The following is a 16,478-nucleotide window of genomic DNA, read 5'->3' on the forward strand; positions in this document are numbered from 1 at the left end:
ATATAGAACAATTGAGGAAGCAGGGCCAGTTGATAGGGGAAAGACAAGAAAAACATGGAAGAAGTTATAAAAATGGACCTGAAGGAAAGAGGGATAAATAAAGACCTGGCCCGAGGTAGGTTACTTTGGAAGTCAATTTCTTAAAGTCGGTTTTTAAGTATTAATCAACATTGAATTTCAAGATGACCATTTTGCCGGGAAGCAATCCTGTGAGAACTGGGCTGTAGATAAGAAAACAGATCATCTCCCACCACCATCACTAAATGTTTACTTTGTTGAAAAAAAAAAAAAAAAGAAGAATCGACTAGTTCTTATTTACTCATTTCCCTCTCAAGAGCAGAGTTAGTCAGTAAGATTGTTTTTTTAATGTGGTGGTGGAGGAGGATCTAGTTGCCCAAAAAGGGGCACTCTGGCTTGGGACAAAAATTTAAATTGTTTTAGTCTTGAAGGATTTCTCCTCCAGTAGTAGTAGAACAGATACTACACTTTGAAATATTTGCAAAAATATTTTTTAAATTAAAATTTACAACAAATTAAGCAAAAACCATTCAAAAGTGTCTGAAAATGGGTGTCTTTGGTCAGAAATAACAAACATCTATCCTATTCTTTACTAAACTTATCTGAGTCAGCACAATACCATATTTACACTAGAGGTTATCCTATTTAAAATATCCTTATATTGATTTGAAATTTTAACTAATAAATATACACACTACACTTTGATCTTAGCTAAAAAGCCAAGTAACTCAAATTCATCTGATCAATAATTTATAAAAAAATAATTCATAAATAATTTATAAAAAAATAATTCATAAATCATTTATAAAAAATAATTCATAAATAATTTATAAAAAAAATTCATAAATTTATAAAAAATAATTCATAAATAATTTATAAAAATAATTCATAAATAATTTATAAAAAATAATTCATAAATTTATAAAAAATAATTCATAAATTTATAAAAAATAATTCATAAATCAATAATTTATAAAAAAATTCATAAAAATAATTCATAAATAATTTAATAATATCTCACTTTGTATTAATCGTTTGGCATTCTTTACTGCAGTAGTATGTAACCTGCCAAAAGATGCTGACATGATGTTGCCAGAGACTGGCTTGTAAACTGGAAAGTACCAAAATTTTAAGTATTTTTTTTTTTTAATCATGTTATTCTTATTTAGATTGTTATATTCACAATGTTTCGGCAAATGTAAGTTCTGACCTTCTTCAGGTGCATATTTTCAAACTTAAGAATCTTTTTGTGACAATCATATAGATCGATATTCAACATGATGCAATAAAACAAATTTGGTGCTTGTTAAGTTACAGGCAACAAATCGATTTTTTTAAATACATCGTTTAAAGCAAAAACAATATTATGTACTTAATTGTCATGTCGAAAATAGTAATATATCCAAACATTACGAAAATTCATTGAGTAGAAAAACTGCTCTTGTGTTTTTAGTAAAAAAAGGTCTACCGCTATAGACAACAAATATTGCAGCCATGAGGCAGTAATCTAAAATATTCACTTCATAGTTATGTCCCCTGCATATAGACTCCTGTCTACTATATAACGTCTAAGAAAACTGCAATTTACCCAATTTTCTGTAAAAATTATCTTTTAACTATAAATAACTTTCTACTGAATTTTTCACACTTTTTGGATATATTACCATGTTCAGCATGGCATTGAAGTATGTAATATTGTTTTTCAATTTTTTTTTTTTTTTTTTTAAAGCGATCTGTCAACTATCTTAACACGCACCAACAATTTTGTAAAAATGATAAAAATAAGTTTGGTTTTTTTAATACTATTAAATGAGGAACAAAATTTTGGGTGCTTGTGCAGTTTAGTAAAACCATTAAAAATAACGAAGATAAAAGAAAAATCTCTATGATGTACGTGCCCGTTATGAAATGAAGTTCTTATTTAAAAAAAAAAAAAAATTGCTTGATTTGATCAAGTAGTTTATTTTTTTAGAGAGAAAAATCAAATTTCAGTGAAACCGATTGTGACGCAGTCATCGTAGCAATTTTCAACTACGAAGAGAGAGAGAGGGGGGGTGCACCACGAGAGATAATTTCATCAAATTCTTGAATTTTTCCAAAATTTGATGAGATTATTTTTACAGTTTTTTGATAATTTTAGATATTCCTTCTCTTATTTTATTTTAAAAAATCGTTTCAAAATTTATTAATAAAAATAATTCCGTTAATAAATTTATGTGTGTTTTGGCAAACTTCAAGAATTAGATGGAGTTATCTTTCTTGGCACTCCCTTCCTCATTGCTGGAAATTGCTAATATAGCTGCATTGCGATCGGTTTTGCTAAAATTTGATTTTCCTATGTTAAAAAAAAAAACAAAAAAAAACTACAATAAATTAAGAGATTTTTTTCAATAAGAATTTCATTCCATAACGAGCACATACATCATAAGAGATTTTTCTTTATTTTCGTTTAAAAATGTCTTTGCTAAACTGCACAAGCACCAAATTTTGTAGATAAATTATTTTTTTATAATTCAGTTCTCATTTTTTATTCATGTTTCCGTATGCTTGATGCCGCCATTTTCTGTTCTTGATAAAATAAAGTATTAAAACGTCCCCCTCCCTCAATTACTACATAATGATACATGAATTCAAACTTCCTCATTTAATAATACTTAAAAAAAAAAAAAACGAAAAACATAAAACCATTTTTATTGCATTATATCGATAAATGACAATCTACATGATGGCCCAACTTGGGAACATATACAGAATTTCAAACTGAACCCTTTATTTTTATCTACGGGGGTAGATTGTTCTCGTTCGGTCAGCCATGACCGAGTACACATGCATATTTTCTCTTGATGAACTGACATTATCTGAAGGCCAAAAGAAATATATCACTAATCAAAACAGCCAATGAAACCCAGGTACAGTAGCATATAACAAAACAATTTGGGGCATTTCTGCAGTATGTGGACAGCAGCCATCTTTATTTGGTGCATTTCACTAAACTGTCTCCAGGTGGCGCTTCTCGGTCAAAGAATAGAACAATTTTACTTCAATTCAAAAAATGATTAGGAAAAAAAAATCCAATGTTGCTTTAATTCGGAAAAATGTTTCATTTAAATTAATAATTTGTTGTTGACTTTTCAAAGTTGCTTTAATTCGAAAAATGTTTCATTTAAATTATTAATTTATTTGAAATAAAAAACAAATGTACTTTATAAATCCAATGTTGCTTTTTCATTACAAAATTGGGTGCTTCTACACTTTTAGGACAAAATTTCGGAAATCGTAATACTGAATTTCACATGAAAACAATAGTATCTACGTATTCCTCGTATTTTTAAGATGATTATATCTAAAACTTATGAAAATTGTTAAGGTAGAAAATTATTTATTAAAGGAAATAAAAAATAAAAGGCAAATGTGTATTTTAGCGGTATAAATTATTTGACAGACAAAAATTTATAAAAATTATTTATTTTACATAAAACACATTATTATTTTGTAGAAAACACATTATTATTTTGTAGAAAACACATTATTATTTTATAGAAAACACATTATTATTTTACATAAAACACATTATTATTTTGTAGAAAACACATTATTATTTTATAGAAAACACATTATTATTTTACATAAAACACATTATTATTTTACATAAAACACATTATTATTTTACATAAAACACATTATTATTTTACATAAAACACATTATTATTTTATATAAAACACATTATTATTTTACATAAAACACATTATTATTTTGTAGAAAACACATTATTAGACCCTAAGGCTGAAATAAAACCCAAAAAGATTTAATTTTTATTAGATTAAATGTACGACAATTGAAGCTGCTATCTGGTTTTGAAAATTTGGTCTTTCTAAGACAAACCAGCTTGGCCCTTTTGAGGCCAAATTTGGCCTTTTTTTACGCTCTTGCATGAAACCATGATTTTGGCCGCTATTTTTTGGGGTTTCTTTTTCTAAATGTGCACATTGAGTGCGTAAATTATTGTTAAGCCATTTGGTGGCCATTTTTTTTTTTTTTTTTCCATATTGCCATTCTTTTTTCCCAAATTATTATGTTTTTTTTTTGTTTTGTTTTTTTAAATAAAACATGGACACCAAAAATCATGGTCCCATGAAAATACTCCCCCCCCCCAAAAAAAACAAACAAAAAACATAATAATTTGGAAAAAAAAGAATGACAATATGAAAAAAAAAATGGCCACCAATGTCTTAATAATAATTTATGCACTTGAAGTGCACATTTAGAAAAAGAAACCCCAAAAACGGCGACCAAAATCATGGTTCCATACAAGAGTGTAAAAAGGCCAAATTTTCAAAACCAGATAGCAGTCTCGATTGTCGTACATTTAGTCGAATAACAGATGCGGAAAAAATAATAAAAATTAAATTTTTTTGTGTTTTATTTCAGCATTAGGTTCTAATAATGTGTTTTATATAAAAATAAATAATTTTTATAAATTTTTGCCTGTCAAATAATTTACGCCGCTGAAATACACATTTGGGAAATAAAATTTGGTGAAAATGATCGTAAGACACAGGAGAGATAATTTTCTGTTTCGATTTAAACAAGATGGCAGCAATTTTTCACCTTCTAGCACGATTAAGTTGTTTTTTTTAATAATTCAGTAATATTCAAGTAATTTCGACTGCATAATTTGGAAGCTACCATTGTAATTTATTAGAATCGACAAAAAACAATCAGTTGAAACCATTGTTTTTCATCTGAAAACTCCATTTATCGGCTACAAAATCTCGTCCCAATAGTGTAGAAGTGCACAAAATTGTTTTATTAAAGTTACATTTTCTTACGCAGACTTTCAAATAAATGTTTTTACAATTAGATATTGATACATTTTTATACGTTAAATGTTTTGGTTTTCAAATATTTTTCTGTTCAGAAAAAAATTCTTGACCAAGAAGAAATTGGAGTTATTGCCCCCTAACAATGGCTGCCGTCCACATACAGCAGAAGTGCCCAATTTATATTATAGCAAATTAAAAGTTTTATTTTCTGTGAAATCAAAAATCCTTACCTTTGATATGTATCGGAGAAAAATTTTTGATGGAATTTTTTAAAATCTTTTTTAATTTATAAAAGTCTATTATTCTTCAAGGAAATGGGTGACGATTTTAACTTTTGGTAAAAAGAAGAAAATGTCCATCATTTTTAGCAAACAACATAATCAAAAGCTTCAAACATGATAAATACAAGAACATCAAATGAAATAGATTAGCAGAAAAACTTGTGAAGTGATTTTATGCGTGTGTTTATTTTATTTATTTATTTATTTATCTTGTATAATGTTGTCTAAATTCTTGTCGATGTCGTTCATAAAGTTTCCCCTCCTAAATATTAATACAGGGAGGAGGATAACGCAGACATACGATTAAATTTTATTTTAATTTTAAAATTCAGAGCTTATACACTTATGTTACCATGCTATTTTTAAAAATCGCATTTTCAAGTTAAATTCGAGTTTTACGATCTTTTAGTTATTAAATTGTTAGGTGAAAGTATAGAATAGTTACAAAACTCCCTTCCCCATGTTAAAAATGGCTTTCTAAATAATAATGTTATTATTTCAGCATGGTAACAAAAGTGCATAAGTACCTTAAATTCTTATGAATAATATCGATTACGACAGAAATAGGTGCTTATTTGGTATTCACGCATATTTACTCATTCGAACAATTGCTCCATGACACTTTATAGGAAATAGATGGTGGCAGCTTATTTCGCATCCCCGCTGAAAAAAGTTTGGCGAGTTTTTGCTTGTTTCATTTCAGTATTGACTTTAAATATAATAAATAAGAATATCTGTAAACTTACTTTTTATAAATATTTTTATTTACTTTTTTATGAATGTATCGCATGTAATTTTTTCAAATTAATTTTTTTAATTTTCGGTTCTCCTTCATTATTGTACCTATTTACTATGCCTCCCCACGGGACAGAGTTAGACACCAGGGTCGTTTTTTAACGTGGAGAAAAGGTACAAAAATAAAAATTGTCTCAGTCGTGAAGGATTTCTAAGTTCGAAAATTGAAATATTGAATTTCAAGTGAAAATCAACTGTCATGTTGCAGTAATGAAAATATCCAAAAATTATGAAGAACGATAAGGTAGAAAATTAATTATTAACGAAAATAATGTTATAGTTAGTTAGAAAGTAGTTAGCGAATAATGGATTTTGCAAAAAATAAAAGAAACCAAAGTGTTCCAATTGTAATAAAAGGGAGGTAAATCTATTCTGAAAATCTTTGGACAATTTAGCAAAATTTAACTTTCGCTAATTGTCTTTAAAAACTGTTTTTCATTCATAATTAATTTTCTACCTTCTTGTTTTATTTTTGTAATTTTGGATATTTTCATTACTGCGACATGAAAAGATACCATTGGTTTCACTTTAACTTCAAGATTTCAGTTTTCGAATTTTGCTACAATAACAAAGAACCTTTTTTTAAATATATTTATTTACAAACACATTTTCACAAAAATTAATGAATGTTAAATTAACAGTTCCAAAAATTTGATTAAAAAAACAGAAAAATTTGATTTAAAAAACAGAAAAATTTGATTAAAAAAAACCCAGAAAAATCTGATTAAAAAAAACAGAAAAATTTGATTAAAAAAAAACAGAAAAATTTGATTAAAAAAAAACAGAAAAATTTGATTAAAAAAAAACAGAAAAATTTGATTAAAAAAAAACAGAAAAATTTGATTAAAAAAAAACAGAAAAATCTGATTAAAAAAAACAGAAAAATCTGATTAAAAAAAACAGAAAAATCTGATTAAAAAAAACAGAAAAATCTGATTAAAAAAAAACAGAAAAATTTGATTAAAAGAACAAAATGTGAACAGACATCTCACTGTTCAATTCCATCCCTGCAAATTTGGTTCCAAACAGTAGCTCCTCACAAATAAGTGGCTTTGTAGCTTGTTTGGGGTGAAATGTCAATAATAAAAAAATTAGGAACAAAAACAAAAAAAAAACGTGATACATTCAAAAAAGTAAATAAACAGATATTCTTATTTATTATACTAAAATGAAAAAATAAAAAAAGTTGTGGAAATTTTTCAGCACAAATGCAAAATCAGCTGCCACCATCTACTTACCATAAAGGGTTAAGGAACAATGGTTCAAATGAATGAATATGTTTTGTTGTTAGAGATGTTAAATATGGTAGTTCAACATAAATAACAGGAACAATTATGGATATACTTACTTATTCATAAGTATGTCCTTTGTATTCACAATCTTCAAAGTGTTTACATCTAGGGAAAATGCTATTTTCCATAAAAAATTACTTTTAACTATAAATGATGAATTTTCCTCATTTTTGGATATACTACTATTTTCGACATGACAATTAAGTCAAAAAAACACATTTTTAAAAAATCGATCTGTTGACTACTTTAACAAGCACGAAAAATTTGGGAGTGCAGTACACCAAATATTATAGAAAAGTAAGTGAGTAGAATTTTAATTAACAAAATTAATTGACACTCGTGCACTACTGGGATGAAATCACTTTTCTGATTTTCAGTTGAGACATGGGGAGAGTGCATAGCAGAGGCAGAAAAAATGCAATTTCAGGACTGAATCAGAAATAAATACTTTTTTTTATTAATGCGTTTTTTTGTTTTGTTTTTTTTTGAGAAAGTTTCTTTTAAGATAAATATAAGAAACTTACAATAACACAAAATATAGTTTTTTTTTTTTTTTTTTTTTGTTTTTTAAACAAAATATAAATTTTTTCATTCATTTTTAATAAAAACATGAACAAAGTTTTTGTAACGCATTTCTCGAATTAAAAGAAAATATAAGAAAAACTGAGTCTGGGTTTTTTTCGTTTTTTTTTTTTTTTAACAAAATAGACATTTTTTTTTTAAATTTTAACAAAATAGACATTTTCTTTTTAATTTAAACATTTTTTTTTTGATCATGCATTATTGAAATGTGTGTGAATTTTGAGAAAACTATTTTTTTTTGTCTGCTCCCCTGCTATGCACTCTCCTCATGTCATAATTGAAAACGAAAAAAGTGATTCTGTCCTAATAGTGCACAACTGCCGATTAATTTGAGCTTCACTAACTCCAACATTTGCATCAAGCTAGCTCATTGTAGAAGATTATCTCCCTTCTTCTAACATGAAGATGCCAAGCGGTTTTGTTGTTTGATTCCGAAAAATAAATTAATTTAATTTTTATTAAAATTCTACTCGCTTGCTACACAAATATTTTCACTGATAAGTATTTTCATAAGTGTTCTTGTTATTTTATTTTGAACTGCTATATTTCGCATGTATCTCAATATAAATAAGTACCAATAATTGTTTTGTTCATTTTGTTTTTGTTCTTTTAAATAACCCTTTCAATTTTTAAGAAGGGGTTCAGTTATCAATACTTTTTAGGAATAGGCATCCAATAAAATCTCATAACTTACTTCATCAATGACGAGTTTGACCAAATACTTCAGACGCTGACGAAGGTTGTTAAACTTTTCTGAATGAAATGAATGTACTATTAGTAATTAAGTTGTTTTTACATTAAAATGCAATAACTCATTTAATGAAACCACCTTTGTTTTGTCATTGATTTTTTTAATATTTTGCAAAAAAAAAAGAAATTTAGTTTATGTATTTTTTCCAATGTATTTAACGCAAACTGTTTTACAAACCTTTGTATTTTGTGCATGTGTGCTTACACAAACTGCCATGTTAATTGTTTTTCCATCTCTGCTATGACCATATTATAGTCCGCATTTTTTTTCATAAGTGAACAAAAGAGGCCAAATTTCAAGTTTTCTTATCCTTAATTAATCCTATCCCTACCTAGTAATAGATGCACCAGCCCAAATAGGACAACAATACTCTATGCATAAGCAAATGGGAGCTTTATAGAGATACAACATGCTGTCAGATGTAAGTAGTTTTCTAGCAAGATAGATGGAGTCCACCTCTTTTGCAGCAGGCTTGGCAATGTCTTCAGTGTATTTCTCCCAATTCATGCTGTCTGTGAATGTTAAACCGATGAGCTATGATGAACTCTCGGGTAGAGTCATAACAATCATTGTTGAGAAGGTTTCTTGTAATTGTTAAAGGAAAGAAGCTTAGTCTCTGCTAATTTCCAAGTGCCATTACTTTTTCTTATAAACAAGGTTATGTTCTCAATCTACTTGGTGAAGTTATCCAGAGAGAGAGAGAGAGAGAGGGAGGATACAATTTATTTTTTTTTTATTTTTGTTTTTTTTTCTGCACAAATAACCCAGAACCAACTGGTAGCAAAGCCATGGCTGAAAATTATACAAAAAAAAAAAAAAAGAAAAATCCATGTTCATGTTGATGCTTAAAGGAATAACTGTTTACATTGCTGGGTTGGTTGTTTTTGTTTCATGGCATATCAACCCTTTTCAGGTTATTTAATGCCGAATCCAGTGATTTTGAAGAAAAATTTTTTAATGGAATATATATTTTTCTTTAAGTAGATTTTTATTTAACCCACAGTTGGGACCCTAACAGGTACTACCACTCTGGGTCAGAGTGGATCTGGGAGCAATGGCAATTAAAGGGTGGCTCCACACTCCTCAAAGATCGCAAGCTGAGGCCTCACCATCGGATATAGTTTAAGGTCATATCCAGGACCTACATTGCTGGGAGTTGGTTTGATCCACTTCATGACTTACAAAAGCAATGCCCGTTTTCCCAAATCCCAATTCCCATTGAAGGTCTGGTAACATTGTGAAGATACACAGTAAAGTCCTAGCAATCCTTTGCCTCATCAAAACTCTTTCATCAACTGGACAAAGCAAAAGGTTCATAATCTGAAGAGAATTGTTGTCTCTCAAAATCCAGGATGCATGAATTTGTGAGATTATGTCTAAGCTGTCGTCATATCTTAGTAGATCTTAAGTTAAAGTTGCATGTGATAGCAGAGGATTTGGAGATATCAAAAGGCAGTGCATTCACTACTGTTGCACGAACATTTCTCAATGAAAAAGCTGCGTTCAAAGTGGACTGCACATTTACTCATAGTTAATAAAAAACAACAATTCTTTTTGCGAGAAGCAAAATCTGTTCTGATACTAAACTTAATCCTTTTTTTTCTTTTTATGCCTCAGTCAATGAAGGAGAGACCCTTCTAGATTGAGGCAATTTCTTTTTATTTTTGTTCCATAGTTCCCCTTTTTGGGGAGCTGAATTTTTCTCAACATTAAAAGCTGATCTCATTTTAAACCCTGCCTTCGTGGGGAGGCAAGTAAATAAGAACGACAATATGTCAACAATTCCAGCCGTTTCAACAGAGAATAGAAGATTCATCTAACTACTTGAGTGTTATTTTCACATTTTGTTCAATGTAAACCCCGACCTTCTTCAGGTGTATCTTGTCAAACTCTGGAATTTCCTGTGATGGCCTCTGGATAGAGTAAATTTCAGTCGTAAGTTACAATCTTCTGGAGGTTGAAGGTTCAATCGTCAGTGCAGATTACAATTGAGAATTACTATATATATATATATATATATAACTTTAAAACATGGCAAGAAAGAAGAAAAAGAAAAAGAAAGAAAACAGCATACTGAGGATGGAGTATAACTCTGAAATATATTTATGTTATAAATTTCAAACAAGTAAAATATTTGTTTATTTTCCTAATATTACGTTGTAATTTGCCTTTGAAGCGCACTTGATGTGTATTTCATTTTTATTCAAATTTAATCAACATTTCTATATAGAACTTACAACCTTTATGTTAGTCTCGCGTTGCCTATGCACTGTTCCAAGATTTCAAAACACAACCGCTGAGATACAACATGCGGCTAGGGACTTCTACACTGACAGGGTGGGATTTTGCTGCTAGACAAATTGTATATGGAGATGATGCAAGTGCAATGAGTTCATCAGAGCAGATTCTATTAAAATACTTGTAAAACAGAAAATGAGTATCCAGAGGATTTAAGTACTTACCCAGTCAGTCCTGAGTATCAATGGAGAATTCAGACTCAGTTCTGGAAATGGTCAAAATAGTTTAGAGTTTGAAAGCTGAAAAAAAAAAATGTAAAATAATTGATGACATTTAGCATGCAAAGGGTAGGATTGGGTTATGGTTTTAAAATTTTTTGGTTCCTGAGAAGAATAATAAATAAAGGTGAAAAAAACTTACAAAATAAAATAAATAAAATGCTGAAGGTACAGAATAGTTAACAGTCTGATTCAACTAGGTATTATCTTGCTCATCTCATCTGTTATTAGGTTTTTGAAAAATTTATCAATAGCAAGCTTGTTCATTTTCTAGAAAGTTTGGGCCTCTTTAGTGATGTTCAATATGGCTTTCATTCAATTGCTGACCGCTTAACTGTGGTTCATTATGGCTAACATTTCTAAGGCGTTAAACAGAATATGGCATTTTGGTCTTCTACACAAACTTCAAGCTTATGCTATCAGTGATAAGATTCTTGGCATTAAGTCTTTTCTTTCTGATAAAATCTTACAAACAACTCTGGATGGTGTCTCCTTATTTTTCCATATCAATGCGATTTTCCTCAAGGTACAACACTTTCTTCTCCATATCAATTACTGATATATATATATATTTCTTCTCCATATCAATAACCGATTTATATATATATATATATTTCTTCTTCATATTAATAACCAATATATATATGTTTCTTCTCCATATCAATAACTGATAACAGAAGCGGACTGGAGCTTTAAATTGGCATAGGCATTATCTACAGAGCAGCCTCAACTCATCTCACTAAAATAGGCCCAAAGTAGCAACTCGTCTTACAGGTTCTAGGATATATCCTATATATGACAATTTTGCAGATATAACAGACTTTTCATGTGCTATTTTTAACTTATGCTTAGAATATAATTTGGAATGGTTTGTATGTTATAAATGTGTGGTTTGACAAAGTAGCGAATCTTGTTTCGCATAATTAGCAAATATGAAAGAAACAATATGTGTTATTAAAAATAATTGCTTTATTTTCATTGTTACAAGCACATTTTCAGGCAGTATACCTTTTACGAGTTTCCTCTCTAGAATTCAGTCAGCTAATTATCAGCAAATGTCTGTTGCGACGGCAGATATTTAGTGCAATGAATTTTTGGCGGCTAGTGCAAAATGAAAAAAGTAGTTAAATGAATGTAAATATATAAAGTGCATCTTCCATTTTTCTCTCTTCTTCCTTCATTTGCCTTTAAAAGTTGATTTCATTTTTTTATCCACCAGTCCACTTGGCATTGCCCAAATGACCGACTGCCCAGTCCGCCACTGCCGATATATATATCTATTTCCTTTCCATATCAATAACAGTTACAACTAAAGTACTTGGCCTTTTGGATAAGATCAAATGCACGCACACACACACACACTTTTACGTTTAAAAATTAAAAAAAAAAAAAAAAAAAATGCGCACACACACACAGAAATTGTAAATATGTTCTTTTTTCAAAACGTTGGGGATTTATTAGTTAGTTTAGATTCCACAGAGTGAATGAGGTATTGTGGTAAATGTTGCCAGTCAAGAGTAAGTCGCCAAAGACTTCATATTAATTTCAGCTACAAAGACTCTGCACTCTCCTCCTTCCCTATAGGGCCTTGTGCCTAAATTTGTTTTGTTTCTCGATTTTTACCTTTTAACTTTTTGATATTTCTATTAAAATTTTGAATTGTAATTTTCTTTTGGCAAAATAAATTATATATAAGATCAAAGTATAGTATCTGTTCTTCAGATGCTGCACTTCCATTTCGCGTTCTCTTTCAGTGGAGGAACAGTCCTTCACGACTGAGACAATTTTTTTTACTTTTGTACCTTTTTTCCACGTTAAAAAACAACCCTGGTGTCTAACTGTCCCGTGGGGAGGCATTGTAAATTGGTATATATATATTTCTTTTCCATATCAATAACATATATATATATATATATATATGTAATAAACAGAGAATGTTATTCAGAAGATTAACATCAATGTTGATGATAGCATTTTCTGTTCTGCTTTTTTTTTTTTTTTTTTTTTTTTGTTTATTTTTCTTGCCCATCTCCCAGATATCTGCTGGCATATTTAACTGATCTGTAAGTTGACTTTTGAAGATGTGAGATGCACTTCTATATATGAATGGTAAATGAAAATGTTACACAGGAGAAAAAAAAACAAAATCTCTTTTAACATAACAATTAAATAGTTTATTTCAATGGTAGAAAGTTAAACAATGCCCGGATGAAAGAAAAGGAAGAGTTGAAAGTTCTTTGTGCTGTAGAAGTTTGGCCAGTAATTATCTACAGATGAAGATCATCAATGTTGGAGCATCCAGTGGACAAGGACAGGAGAGAGAAAGAAGGGATGTTTTTCTTCGATGCTTCCGCAGTTCTCTCTGCTGACTAACCATGATTCTCAAAGGGGGCTAAAAAAAAGTTTCAGACAGATGGAATTAATGCTCCCTGCAAGCTGATTGGTTAGTGCATGCCCAAATCACCCAGCAGGGACATGAATTCGCAAGAGAAAATAAGTCTTTATTTTTATTTTTTTATGCCTGCTACAGACTTGGGTTCGGTTGTGTAAGAAATAGCATGTTTTTTTAATCATAGGTGTGATTCTTTTCTACCTGAGATTTTCATGGATGACTTCATTCTTCAAACATGGTATCAGAACAGATGCTTCATTTTTCTCATAAATTTTGTCATCTCTCTTACATCTAAAGATTTCACTGAATGGTAAGGAGAGGGTGTTTTGTAATTTTTCTGTACTTTCACCTAACAATTTAAAAAATATCGTAAAACTTGAAAATACTTAAAAAAAAAAAAATAATATAAATAAATAAATAAATAAAAAATAGCACGGTAACATAAGTGCATAAGCACCTTTTTTCTTATACGCAATGAAAACAGGGTTTTCTTTTAAATGTGTACCATTTGGGGTTTGTATTACTGTACACATAGATTCGAAAAAGTTGTCAAAAAACAAATATATAACAAATAAATGTTATCAAAGGCAAGATAAGTTACTTTCCTACCAAACTGAATATATTTTGTGTTTTTATTCAATGTAACATGTTTATTCAGCTCGAAAAACATACAGTGTTTACAGATGTATTGGACAATTCAAAATGGCGGCCGACTCTCTCTTAAACACGGTAAGTTCGGGAAAAGGTGTTATAAATAATAAACTAGACAAAATACTATTAAAAAAAAACACCGAATATATGTCAACCTATGTCACGCCGTCACGGTAATATATATTGAGCGAATTTCTAACAGTATTTTGTCTAGTTTATTATTTATAACACCTTTTCCCGAACTTACCGTGTTTAAGAGAGAGTCGGCCGCCATTTTGAATTTTCCAATACATCGGTAAACACTGCATGTTTTTCGAGCTGAATAAACATGTTACATTGAATAAAAACACAAAATATATCCAGTTTGGTAGAAAAGTAACTTATCTTGCCTTTGATAACATTTATTTGTTATATATTTGTTTTTTAACTACTTTTTCGAATCTATGTGTACAGTAATACAAACCCTAATTTCGACATGACAATTAAGTAGATACCATTGGTTTTAATTAAAATTCAACCTTTCGATTTTTGTTCTTATTCCGAACACGCACCCGATTTTTTAAATGAAAATTAAAAATCAAGTAAAAATACTTGATTATTAGTTAACCATCAAATGATTTGAATGAAAAAAAAAAAATGATTTTATTTATATTTTGATTATTTTTTAGTGTGCAATCATTTATATCGGTTACAGTGAAAATTAAAGTTAAAACAACCGTTGTTCATGATCGTTTGGTACAAGAGAAAGAGTCCACCGATGGCAGCCCACGGCCACGAATTCGCGAAAATTCAATATTGCCACAAATTAAAAGTTTTATGTTGTCAAATCAAAAATCCTTACCTTTGATTTGTGAGATGACCGCTGGTTTTGTCGGGCGAGAAAAATGTTGATGGGATTTTTATTTTTTTTATTTATTTATTTTTTTCAATTTATAAAGGTTTTTCTGTTCTTCAAAACAATGGATGGCGATTTTAACTTTTGGAAAAGAAAAATCTACGGGATAAACAAAATTAAATTAAAGCAAACAAGACAAATAAATCAAACAATCAATATATAAAAACATACTAAAATGAAATAGATTGGACAGAATAAAGATAAGCGGTTTGTTTCTTTTCTTGTATCGTGTAGTCTAAATTCTTTCCGGTGTCGTTCACGAAGTTTCCCCTCCCAAATATTGACACAAGGAATTTATTTATTTATTTTTCAAGGGAGACACATTCATTAACTAGCACGTTCAAATGGTTAACAATACGGGCAGACAACCTGAGTGTTCTAAGTTCAAATCCAGTTCGTTCCACGGAAACACTTTCACTTAGGAATAGAAGATTGGCGAACTTCACATGCTCCCCCACCCCCAATAGAATTTTAACTAAACCAGTGCCAACAACAGAATTATCTGATTCATACAAAATGAATTGATGAAATATTTATCCCATTCATACTTAAAGTCACCACAATAACTCATTTACATTCACTCTACGGGTTGATGGTTCGTCTTTCTTAAATATCGCTCTATGCTGTGACTGAACAGATCAAACCTACGAAAACATACATTAAACAAAACACGGTTTTCCTACAAATCAAACTGACTACAGCAAATAAGTGCCGGCCACATACATTGGAGATACGGCCATTTTTTGCATGTGCAGAATTTAATAACGCCCGCTCGGGGGGGGGGCAATCACGCTTAACACCTTCAGAACGAGCTCACTAAGCATTTCCACGCATGCATAAAGGATCTTCTCACAAGTAAATCGCACTCTTACGTAATGCCGATACACTGGTACTGACCCACTTGTACTTGAACTCTGCAGACCCACTTACAGACTAATAACTCAACCAATCGTGCAGACTCATTTGCACTCACTCATTAATAATGCCAATCTCTGACAGATTGCAACAAACCAGAGGAATGATAAGGAATTATAACCTATATTCTGCTTTCGCTCAGCTCCTCGGTATAGTCCAAATGGACACGAACATCCATAATGCACATCACAAACGCAGATGGCTTATTTCTTTTGAAATTGCACCATTTATCGCACCCAGGAAACCAAGCAATACAAAAGTTGATGACGTCACTTTTCTTTCGAACTGCCATCAACCAAGATATACTTTTCAAACAGGATCGGCTACTGCCGTGCCTAATAATACAGTGCTAATCTAGTGCTACAACTTCCACCAAATTTTGCACCAAATCCGGCAGAAACATAGAGCATCCACTCTATTTTGCTACCTGTAGCAGAATTAGCAATAACCGAAATGGGGGGAAATAAAGAGCTTACCTCAGACACGTCTGTTGTTGTGTTGCGGGCCGAACAGAAGAGAGTTCCAAGATGGCATCCATGGGTTTTTATTGCCGTTGACCCTATGCA

The 16,478-nt window shown here is 30.2% G+C and overlaps 1 protein-coding gene across 1 annotated transcript in view; it reads right to left on the minus strand.

The window, feature by feature from the left end:
* LOC145242210 (uncharacterized) overlaps window positions 1-15,232 on the minus strand; it is a 49,216-nt gene extending 33,984 nt beyond the window's left edge. The window contains exons 1-2 of the mRNA XM_080105207.1: window positions 14,944-15,232; window positions 11,006-11,080 (exon numbers count right to left, since the gene is read on the minus strand). The gene's annotated coding sequence lies outside the window, so the exon portion shown is untranslated. The remainder of the gene's footprint in view (window positions 1-11,005; window positions 11,081-14,943) is intronic.
* Window positions 15,233-16,478: the final 1,246 nt, after the last annotated feature.

Source organism: Euprymna scolopes, chromosome 21 (assembly GCF_053919585.1).
Source record: "Euprymna scolopes isolate OS-2025 chromosome 21, ASM5391958v1, whole genome shotgun sequence".
Taxonomy (NCBI): domain Eukaryota; kingdom Metazoa; phylum Mollusca; class Cephalopoda; order Sepiida; family Sepiolidae; genus Euprymna; species Euprymna scolopes.